Source organism: Ovis aries, chromosome 17, assembly GCF_016772045.2.
Source record: "Ovis aries strain OAR_USU_Benz2616 breed Rambouillet chromosome 17, ARS-UI_Ramb_v3.0, whole genome shotgun sequence".
NCBI classification, from domain to species: Eukaryota; Metazoa; Chordata; class Mammalia; order Artiodactyla; family Bovidae; genus Ovis; species Ovis aries.
Genome location: NC_056070.1, coordinates 17,806,743 through 17,818,963, shown reverse-complemented (window position 1 = coordinate 17,818,963; position 12,221 = coordinate 17,806,743). Strand labels below are relative to the sequence as shown.

The following is a 12,221-nucleotide window of genomic DNA, read 5'->3' as shown; positions in this document are numbered from 1 at the left end:
TTCTAGAGGCCTAGAAGGAGACTGTGCGCACAGTAGACAGTCAAACATCCAAATTACTCTGCAATTTCCAGTTTCCAGATAAACACGCAGAATGTCCCATGATCACTGAGGAAATAAGAATCTCTATCTTGGGTTTATACCAGTCATTAGAAACTGTCATACTGATGCTAAGGCAGCCTTAGAATCTACATCTATGTTTTGAGGACCTGGGGGTTCATTTGCATCTCTTCATATCTGTTTTCCTCTCTAGTCCTCAGAAGGACTGCCATGGGCCTCCACTCCCTTTGAATGAGCCCTCCCAGTTACGAACGCTCCCCACCACATCCTCTGGGTGAATTAAATGGCTAGATCCAACTCGCCACCAATCTACTGGGTCTCTGTTGATCAACTGCCAATCCAATGACTGTATTGATACACTAATCCACCAAAAGTACCCAAAGGACTGTCTTCACCCCCAGGGTAACAGATTCTATTTCAAATGTCAACTTCCCCCCTATTCTTGGACACACGAGATACAACCATGTTACAAGATGCTGGTGGGTTGCCCTGGTGGCTCAGTAGTAAAGAACCTGCCTGCCAATGTAGGAAGACTTGGATTCGACCCCTGGATCCAGAAAATCCCCTAGGGAAGGAAACAACAACCCACTTCAGTATTTTTCCCTGGGAAATCCCATGGACAGAGGAGCCTGGTGGGCTATAGTCCAGGGGCCACAAAAGAGTCAGACGTGAGTTAGTGAGTAAACAACAATGCAATGATGCTGGTATCTAAACTACACAACAGAGCCTACAGAAGAAAGCCAAAATTCAGAAATACCACAGCATATCATTTGCCTTGTGCTTCACGGTAATATAAACATGACCAAAAGCCTAAGGGATCCCTTCAATCCCTACTGAATTGTTTCTCTATTAAGGAGTTATTTTTTGCATTAGCCCAATTGTTCTCTGAGACTATTAAAATTTTTTTACTTCCATATAATAAATTCATTAATGGCCATCCATGCTTCCATGTTCCTGGTTAAGAAAAATTACTTTCTTAGCCCTCTCCATTTCCATGTCCAATACTACATTTAACTTTCTTTGGGGAGTCATTTTTCATAAACACCATGTTTCTATCACTCGACGAAAATTACCTCCTTCAAACTCAGAAGACATCCTTACAATGGTCAGTTTTGTGCAACAGGGGTGATTTGCAGTGGGGTCACTCACTAGGGAACCCACTTACTCTTATACCCATCCAGCTCAGAGAGTTGAGACTCAAACCTGTACCTTGCAGAATTACAATTTTCTTCCACTCTCAGATCGTTTAGGTTCTTTAAAATATACAAAATGCCCAGTCTGTAAATACCAGGGCTCTATCAAGGAACCAAACAAGTGTTATCCTTGATAGCAGCAGCCACGCTGGAAGACAACACCAGCATGTATGACAAAATAGAAGCAATCCATTGCTCAAAATGTTTATGGAATTCATCTCTGAAGTGACTGTCAGAACCAGTTTACAAGCCTTGTCAGAAAGCAGATGTCACGATTCTATAGTCACATCTCGTTTCTGACTCAAAGTCAAATCACTCCACGTGATCTCCTAACTCTCAGCCACTGGATATAGCTCCTTATACTTTTCAGTTCCTACAAGAGTCTAATCCACTAAAGCAGTGCCACCAAAAAATTATTGAGTTGGCCAAAATGTCTGGATTTTCCATAAGATGTTATGGAAACCCCAAACAAACTTTTTGGCCAACCTAATATATCTGGATTCTCCTCCAGCGAGACTGTAAGACACTTTCCATACTTCTGTCTTTTGTTTTGATCATACCATTTATATTTTATCTTGGATTTTTGACCACTGATATTCATTATTAGATGACTAGTTAAGAGTCTAGCCATAAATCAAGCTACTTGGCTCAATCAAGAATTTCCTCCTTCTTAGCATTACTGTCATCATGATATGGTCAGCTAAGTTAACGGACTGAGTCATAACGTTGGACCATGGGTCACTAATACTAGAATACTAGGCTTTAAAACAGTTCTCCGAAACCAGAAGGATTTCTCCACAAGTTATTTCAAACCTCAGGAGCTTAGCTTTGGCCGCTGTGCATGAATAGCAACTGAATTCACTTTCCATACTTCTGATCATACGTAGGTTAAACTCAAAACAGTGCTATACATATTGGCAAAGACTGTAACACTGGAAAATCATTATTGATTTGTTTGGGTGGGTGTGTAAGGTTAAGGGTAACCAGTCTATGTTTTGGACAACAGACTCCTGGAAACCACTTCATCTGGTTGTGCATTTATTATTGAAACAGGGTCTTAGCATTGCCCTCACATGGAGGTATATTTTCAAGAAAACTCTGTGCTTCACAAGGACATCTCTGGGTGACAGGATGAACTAGGTCTCCTGAAATTGCCCTAATGGAGCGACATCTATACACGTTGAAAGTTCATGTCTGCCATCAAAACCAACAATTATCCAAAGAAATAACTCAGTGGATGGGACTCAGGCATGATTGGTCTTTCTCTTTTGGATAAAGAATGATTTTTTAAAAATTCATGTTTAATCTCAATTGCTCTGATAAATCTTATTCAAATATTGAAAATAGCTGTATCATGTAGGGATAATACCATTTCATTGGAACAAATACCTACACGAAAGGCAACAGTTTTCATTCTTTCATCTAACTACATTCACAAGCAAATCCCTAAAATCCACAGCTGAAAATACACAAGCATTTTACATGGCTTTCTGCATCAGAATGTCTGTGAGTTCAAGATGTGGTTGATGAATTAGGGGGCTATATTGGTCCTTTAAAAACAAAGAAACAAAAAATCAATTTACTTTTATATTGACTAACTTAATAAGCATCTGTTATATAAGTACTATATCAGCTACTATTATAGGGGACTTTGGAGAAGTGTACGGCATGGTGTCATTCACTAATGAGCGTATAATGCCATTACAAAAGGCTGTTTCCTACACATTAACCACCAGTTAAGTGGATCTGAGAAATGTCCTAAACTCTGCTGAGCCTCAGTTTCCTCATTTGCAAGATGAAGGGGTCAGAACAGAGGATTCCTAAGGCCCTTCCAGGTCTTAAGTTCCTTAGATCTTCTGGTATAATACCTATGAGACCTGCTTTGAAAATAAGGCAAGACAGTAAACGATCAAGTCCAGACGCACACCAATGATCAAGTACCACAGGAAGACAGAGAAGAGAGAAAGATCAATTTTGGGGTGCAAAGGTTTTCTGGGAAAGCAGAAACTTCATCTTGGACTTCAAGGATGAGTAGAATTTGACGAAGGTGGGGATCACTCTTTTTACTGAGAGTGCAGAGGGCTTTTGCAGGATGAGTGAGACAATTTGTGAGTAGGGGCCACGAGATTGAGGAGTTTGTGGATAATGGGATTATATGCTGTCAAGTGCTGGGTTTAAGCAGGGCAAGTACTGACTCGATGACATGATGCTATTAAGTCAGAGCACACTGTCCCCTGGTCCAGGTGGCGCTAGTGGTAAAGAAACTGCCTGCAAATGCAGGAGACGCAAGAGACAGAGTTGGACCCCTGGGTCTGGAGGATCCCCTGGACGAAGAACTAGCAGCTCACTCCAGTATTCTTTGGAGAAGGAAACGGCAACCCACTCCAGTATTCTTGCCTGGAGAATTCCATGGACAGAAGAGCCTGGCAGGCTACAGTTCACGGGATCGCAAGAGTCGGACACAACTTGGTACTATCTTTCTTTCCAGTGTTCTTTCCTGGGAAATCCCATGGACAGAGTGCCTGGTGGGCTACAGTCAGAGAGAGTTAGAGACAACTGAGCGACTAACACACACACACACACACACACACACACACACACACACACACACACACACACAGAACACACTATGCTTCTCAGATTATCCAGCAACCCATCTCGCTAGATAAAGGCTAAAGTCCCTGCAGTGATCCACACGGCCTTGCATCATCTGTTTTTCCCCAACGCCGCGAACTCTCCTACTTCTCCCCTACACCAGCCTTCTCAGACCTTTCCTCAAACACCTAACACGCTTTGAGCTCTTACACATGCCTTCCTTCTGCCTGGAAAGCTCTTTCCCTGGGTGTCTACATGTTGGGCTACCTGTTCATGTATTTGCCTAAAAGTCATTTTCTCAGTGCAGCCTTCCCTATCACATCTTTTTTTTTTAATTGTTTTAATTTTTTAAAGATGTTTTTCTGGATGTGGATCACTTTTAAAGTCTTAATTGAATTTGTGACAATATTGTTTCTGTTTTGGGTTTTGGGTTTTTCACCGTGAGGCATGTGGGATCTTAGCTCTCCAACCAGGGATTGGACTGCCACCCCCTTCATTGGAAGGCACAGTCTTAACCACTGGACCACCAGAGAAGTCCCTCACATTTTAAACCAAGCCCACTCTTTCCAAATACAGAAACATACACACACTCACTTTCACACAGGCACACAGACACACATTCCCTGTTACCCTTCCCACTCTGGTTTTCCATAGCCTCTATCATATTCTATCACATGCTACCATTGATTCATTTTATAAATGTCCGTCTCCATATGCCACCCTCCCTGCTTGCCCTGAGTGGAACGTAAACTCCATGAGGGCAGGGGTTTTTGTCTGCTTACTCATGGCTGCATTTCCAGAGTCTAGAACAATGTCTGGCCCCAAATGGGACCTGCATGGATGAACGCACAAATACAAGGAAAAAGTGTGAGGCCAGTGAATCTCACAGGTTGAACTGCAAGGTTGGGGAGGGGGGTAGGTTTTATGAGGTTATTATCATTGTGGGAGGGTGAAGTTATGAAAGTGGGAGCTAAAGAAGAGCCACGGGGCACTTTCCTGGTGGTGCAGTAGATAAGAATTCATCAGCCAACGCAAGGGACACTAGTTCGATCCCTGGTCCGGGAAGATTCCACACGCCATGGAGCAACTAATTCTGACAGCCACAATTACCGAGCCCGTATGCCGTGGCTCCTGAAGCCTGCACGCCTGGAGCCTGTGCCCTACAAGAGATGCCACTGCAATGAGAAGCCTGTGCCCCGCAGCTAGAGGATAGCCCATGCAAAGCAACAAAGAGGACCCAGTGCAGCCAAAACTAACTAAATATAATAATTACTTCCTTTAAAAAAAAAGACGGGCCCATGGGAAGAGTGAAAGGGCTGACTTGGAGGGATCAGATCATAACCAGAAGGGACTGTTCATGAATTCAACATCCAGGCGTGGATTAAAGCAAAGATATTCACCATGGGAGTTTGGAGAATGTTCAAGGGCAAAAGAGGAACTGGAAACGCACTGAAAATAAAATGGTGCATAGTTGTACAAACAAATATCAGCTGGATTTAACTTCAGTTGTTTCTCAACATAATTGATGGCAATTTTCTTCCTGCTTACATTCTCTCTTAATTCTGAGAATGACTGAAAGGAAAGTAAAAGAGAAGGAAGGGAGAGATGCATACAGCATGCCACGCTTGCCTTTTAAGGCAACTTCAGCCTGAACAACAGGGCAAACCTCACCCCGCATTTCACATTTTCTTCCTCATCAGCTCTCAGGAACACAAAATATAATGCAGGAAAGACAGAGCCGGTTCTTCTGGGGTTTTCCTCTTCTCTTTATTGTGTTTTCTCCTCCCATAAAATAGTAATCGATGCGGATGATAATAAATCTTTCAAACATGGGCTTTGGTGTAATTAAACATCCTGGAACTGGCAAAAGCAAGAGGGTTCGTGACATAGCCATTACCAGTTTGAGCAGGTGGGAGGATCTGACTAGACTCACAGCAAGGAAACACTATATATGTGAAGTTGATGTCTTACTCATACCTTCTTTAAGAAATTATTAAACCATGGTATACTAACATTCAGTCATCTAATATTATTTGGGATCATATGTGATATCTTCAGAAGAGAAAAAGTTGGATGGTTCTCTTTCTTGAAATGATTTCTCAAGTGCAGTTGAGAAGGTATATACAGACGGTATATATGCAGGAAAGGAGCCGTACACTAAAGCCCTACACTTCCGCTAACTCAGATTTTACTATTACCTCTTTAGAAATTCAGCATTTTTTCCCAGAGGTATTTGCATAATTAAGTTTGTTTCTATATTTACTTTTCTGCCTTTTAAACACACACCACAAAACAGCCCTCAATCAGTGGTTCTCATCTTGGGGTGATTTTGTCTCCCCACATCCCCCCCTCGCCTGGCCACACTTGGCAATGTTTAAAGACATGTTGGAGAAGGCAATGGCACCCCACTCCAGCACTCTTGCCTGGAAAATCCCATGGACAGAGGAGCCTGGTGGGCTGCAGTCCATGGGGTTGCTAAGAGTTGGACACGACTGAGCGACTTCACTTTTCACTTTCATGCACTGGAGAAGGAAATGGCAATTCACTCCAGTATTCTTGCCTGGAGAATCCCAGGAATGGGACAGCCTGGTGGGCTGCCATCTATGGGGTCGCACAGAGTCGGACTGAAGCGACTTAGCAGCAAAGACATGTTAGTTGTTGCAACTGTGGGATGCTGGGGGGACCTACTTGCATCCAGAAGACAGAGTCCACAGATGCTACAAATACACAAGAGAGCCCCCACAGCAAAGAGTTATCTGACCCCCAAATGTCAACAGTGTTAAAGGTGAAAAACCCTGTCCTAAATCTAGGGGCTTCCCGCGTGGCTCATTGGTAAAGAATCTGCCTGCCAGTGCAGGAAATGCAGGAGATACATCTCTTTGATCCCTGGATTGGGAAGATCCCTTGGAGAAAGAAATGGCAACCCGCCCCAGTATTCTTGCCTGGAGAATCCCATAGACAGAGGAGCCTGGTGGGCTACAGACCTTGGGGTCTCAAAGAGTTGGACACAACTTAGCAACTAAACAATAAGAACACCACCAAATCATCTCTGACAGAGATCACCAAATTACGAAAGAGTAATAGCTTTTTTAGTCTAAGTGTATCTTTCACGTAAGATTAAGCAGAAAAGCCCAAACCCTGGACGTGCATTATTTAAAAATGCAGTCCAGCTCTGCTTTGGAACATTCGGTTCCTATTGGTAATGCTAATTAGGAACACTTAGATTAAATCTCCAGATAAGTATTAAAAGGATATTCTGTGCTCTCTTCTGTTCTTACACAGAAATTCAGAGAAATGTATCATCACAGAATCAGGAACAAAGTGAAGAGCCCTTAGAGTTTATCAAGCGAACTCTCTCATCCTACCCATGCGGGTGGGAAATGGCAACGGAGGCGATGCCCAGTGAAGCTTGGGGCACGTGCTTCCGGCTCATGGTTTACTGTCGGGACTGGAATCCACCTCATCCCGCAGGCCTGTGCTCCTCCTACTTACCTGAGAAGCAGATGGGAACAGTGGAGCCCCAGGAGGTTACAAGAAAATCCTAGGGCCAAAGTCCACCTCCGATGCCAGCCTCAAAGGCAATGAGCTCCTGCGTGTGTGCTAAATTGCTTCAGTCGTGTCTGACTCTTTGTGACCCTATAGACCATAGCCCACCAGGCTCCTTGGTCCACGGGATTCTCCAGGCAAGTATACCAGAGTGAGTTGCCATGTCTTTCTCCAGGGGATCTTTCCAACTCAGGAATTGAACCCACATCTCTTATGTTTCCTGCATTGGCTGGTGGGTTCTTTACAACTAGTGCCACCGGGGAAGCCCAGGTCTCAAGGCACGCCAGGCTCTCCACCCCTAGGAGTGGTAAGCCATCCAAGCAGAGGAGGATCAGCACCACTCTGACTGCGGACCTCTCCCCAGGCCCAGCCAGCATCAGCCAGGACATCTCGAGGGGGCTTGTTAACCTGAACACAGAGCAAACTCAACAGATGTCAAGGGCAGCCTCTCAAGCACCATTTGTCTCTGAAGGGAAAGTTCTACCAAAACATGAAGGTCTGGGAACACTTTCAAACCCAGCAGCCTAGGATGGTGGCCTCTCTGCTCTTATTCTTCCTGGATCAGGGGCAACTGGCCCTCGCCACCCCCTCTCGATGCTTGCCATGACTTCCCGCACCAGCCACATCCTAAGACAGGAGAGACCACACGAGCACCCTGAGCGCCTGCAACACTCTCGCCCTCCAGCTCTCCCATCTTGGCCCTGGGGGCCTGTCTAAGAACCAGGGCCCTCCCTGCCTCTCCACGCCCCTCTCTCCCTGGTGGCTCCGGTGGGTCCACAGACGACCTTCTCCCAAGCCCTGGCGGTCCGCCTGCCCCCTCCAGCCGCCACCACCTGGCCTTCGCCCACAGAGCTGTAGGATAGGAAGCAGCCCGGCGACTTCTCCATCTCGAGATGACACTGAAACAAAGACACATTCCCCTTTCGCTTTCCAAGGGCTTCATGACTAGTTACTTTTAGACAAACTGACAGGAACAAAAGCCACGACCCTTCCTGTGTGGTATCAGTCAAACATCACATCGGCCCCTGTTTATCAGGCATCTTGTACGTGTCTGGCCCCACGCTAGAGTCACTCCAATAGCAGCCCCAAACCTTCCAACAACCCTGGGACATGGGTATTTTTACTCTCTTTTTAAAGGTGAAGGAACTAAGGATCAGAATGATGGTAAGATCACAGAGCCAGTAAATAAAATCTTAAAACATTTTAGCCTAAGTTGGCTTTCACTTCAATGTGGTATAAATGAATGTAGCCTTGTCTGGCTCATTAAAGCGTTTTCCTTGTGTTCACTTCCTAGGTGGTGCTAGTGGTAAAGAACCCATCTGCCGATGCAAGAGAGTGAAAGTTGCAAGTTCCATCCCTGGGTTGGGAAGATCCCCTGGAGGAGGGCAGAGCAACCCACTCCAGTAGTCTTGCCTGAAGAATCCCAAGGACAGAGAAGCCTGGTGGGCTACAGTCCGTAGGGTCGCAAAGAGTGGGACATGACTACGTCTGGCTCTCCCACTAAGTGGGAGCGACTTAGCACGTACACATGCACTGAAACTTGGCTTCGGACATCTTGTGCCTAGAGGCCGAGCTCAACCATCCTCTGCTCTGTGCCGACCAGCTTCTCCACATCCCGTCTGCCCCATCTGCTGGGTCCCTTCCACATAACACGCAACGGTCTTCTCCATCTGCTATCTCTCAGCTCTGGCCAGGCCCAGCTGCCAACAGCTGGACTAGCCATCGTTAACACATGGGGCCTGGACCACCCTTCACACACGGGGCCTGAGACTGTCCTGTCGCACACAGGAGTCTAGGTGGCTGTGGACAGAGTCCCAGGGCCTGACTGAGCCTTGAGCTTGGTTTCCCTGGACCATCCTGCTACCTGCTTGGCTGGCCTGACACAGAGGCCACAGAGCTTCCGGCAGATGGTTCCCCAGGACCCAGCTTTGGGCTGAGGGCCCTAGTTCCTGCCAGTCTCTTTATGCTGGGCCTGGAGCCTCATCTTGAAGAGCGTCTCTGCCTTTCAACACGCCTGCACATAGCTGATAAAGAGCAGGCCTGCCCTTAGCATTAGATGTCCCCTCCATTCTGCTCCCTTTGAGACTCCCTCCCCCCTGCCCACATGCACACCTCCCTTGGCGGTTACCACTGCCTTATTTTGACTTGATTTTGTCCCAGTCTCCGAGGGCTGATGAGGGACTCTGGCCCAGTCAGCATCCCTTGCCCTCCGTTCCTTGTTCAGATTAGGGCTGCTTCCCAGACAGGAGAACATATCAAAAGTCAAACACCTTGGGTTTATACTCTGCTCACCTTCTAGATCCCAGAAACTTAGAAAGATGTTTAGAGGTGCTTTTAGTCTAGTTAAAGAAGTGAATCAGTAGTTCTCATCAAGAGTGCCCCCACTCCAGGGGGATTCATTATCCTTTCAACAAATAGTTACTGAGTGTCTACTACGTAGTCAGCGCTGGTCCTGGGGTTTCCATGTGGAGGATTCAACTATGCAAGACACATCAGAGGTTCCTCTTCTCAAGGACCTCGTATTCTACTGCAGGAAGACTGGTGATAAATGAATAAACAAATGAGAAAGATAGCCGTTGGTGGTAAGCCCCATGCAAGGAAGTAAAATAGGGTAATGCAATGGTGTGGTCAGAGTAGGCTCCTCTGTGGGTGACCTTGAGCTGAGATCTGAATGAACACGAAAATAATCCAGGCAAAGGGCCTGGGTTGGGAACACAAAGAATGCCAGTGTCATCTTAAAAGCAACCTTTTATTTTAGAATAGTGTATTATTAATAGTTTGCTGGGGCTGCTCTTACAAAATACCACAGCCTGGTGGCTTAAACAACAGAAATGTACCGCTTTTCAATTCTAGAGGCTGAAGGCTCAAGATTAAGGTGCCATCAGTTGGGTTCTTCCAAAGCTCTCTCCTCTGGCAGGCAGGAGGCCACTGTCTTACAGTGATCTTTTCATACAGCCATCCTTTGGGGCATGTGTACTGCCAGTGGTTTTTCCTTTACTTAGAACAGTGGTCCCCAAACTTTTGGGCACCAGGAACTGGTTTCGTGGAAGATACTTTTTCCGTGGACCAGGTCAGGGGTATGGTTTGGGGATGATTTGTGAAATTAAAAGACACTTGCTCCTTGGAAGAAAAGCTATGACAAACCAAGACAGTGTATTTAAAAACAGAGACATCATTTCGCCAACAAAGGTCCATCTGGTCAAAGCTTTGGTTTTTCTAGTAATCATGTACAGATGTGAGAGATGGACCATAAGGAAGGCTAAGTGCCAAAGAACTGTGGTGCTATAGAAGACTCTTCAGAGTCCCTTGGAGAGCAAGGAGATCAAACCAGTCCATCCTAAAGGAAATCAACCCTGAATATTCATTGGAAAGACTGATGCTGAAGGTGAAGCTCCAATACTTTGGTCACCTGATGCAAAGAACTGACTCATTGGAAAAGATCTTGATGGTGAGAAAGATTGAGGGCAGGAGGAGAAGGGGGCGACAGAGGGTGAGATGGTGGGATGGCATCACGGACTCAATGGACATGAGCTGGAGCAAATTCCTATTGATAGTGAAGAACAGGGGAGTCTGGTGTGCTGTAGTCCCCGAGGTCACAAAGAGTCGGACACAACTTACTGACTGAACAACAACAACAAGCAAATTATATTTGTTACGCCACTGCTGATCTGAGCAGAGGTGGAGCTCAGGTGGTAATACTAGTGATGAAGAACGGCTATAAACACAGACGAAGCTTTGCTTGCCTGCCTCCATTCACCTCCTCCTGTGCAGCCCAGGTCCTAACAGGGCATGGACCATTACCAGTCTATACCCCAGGGGTTGGGGATTCCTATCTTAGAAGGACACCAGTCATACCAGATTAAGAGCCCACTCTAATGGCCGGATTTTCATTCAATCCCTTCTTTAAAGACCTTTGGTCCCCAAATATGGTTCTATTCTGATATGCTCAGGGTTTGGGGAGGGACACAATTCAGCTCATAAGAAAGAATCTTAAATTTATAGGAAAGTTGCAAAGATAGTACAGAGAATTTCCATCGGCCTTGACCTCTATTATTAACATCTTAGTATGGTACATTGTCAGAACTAATGAAGCCATACTAATTCATTAGCATTAACTAGACTTCATACTTCATACAGATTTCCTTAATTTTCATCTAATATCCCTTTTTGATTCCAGGATGCCATCCAGCATTCCACATTCCATTCACCCGTGATGTCGCCTCAGGCTCCTCTCGGCTGTGACTGTTTCTCAGACTTCCTTCGTTTTTTGTGACTGGTTTGGAGAGGACTGATCCACTATTTGGGGTTCGTGGGGTGCTTTGCTCACGGCTACACTGGCATTACAGGTCTTCAGGAGGAAGTCCACGGAGGTGGGGTGCCATTTCCATCACGTCTCATCTAGAGTTCGTGGTACCAACCTGATTCATCTCTGCTGATGTCAGTGGGCATCATCTGGCTGAGGCAGTGTGCCAGAGTTCCTCACTGTAAAGTCACTCTTTCTTCCCTCTTTCTCCTCAGAGAGAGGTCACTATGTGACTCGGTGAGCACAGCTACAGAGTGGGAGGTTATGTTCCCCTTCCTTGTCAGCGGAGTGTTTCCATAAATGATTTGCAATCCCTCTGTGCAGGAGATCTTTCTCCCCATTTATTTATTTATTCAATCATTTATTTATATCAGTATGAACTTGTGAATGTTTATTTTATACTTGGGGTTATAATCCAATGCTATTTTATTTATTTTGTTGCTCAGATTGTTCCAGTGTTGGCCATTTGGAGCTCTTTTGGTTGGCTCCTGTGTCCCTCTGGCATACCCCCCAGTATTGTGGTTATT

The 12,221-nt window shown here is 45.6% G+C and overlaps 1 protein-coding gene across 3 annotated transcripts in view; it reads right to left on the bottom strand.

Annotated features, from left to right (window-relative positions):
* MAML3 (mastermind like transcriptional coactivator 3) overlaps positions 1–12,221 on the bottom strand; it is a 450,956-nt gene that overhangs the window by 268,416 nt on the left and 170,319 nt on the right. The window contains exon 1 of one of the 3 annotated variants that reach the window (XM_060400653.1): positions 1–12,221. This exon is cut by the window's left edge and continues 22,182 nt beyond it; it is cut by the window's right edge and continues 58,054 nt beyond it. The exons of the other annotated variants lie outside the window; for them this stretch is intronic. The gene's annotated coding sequence lies outside the window, so the exon portion shown is untranslated. 3 annotated transcript variants of the gene reach the window in all.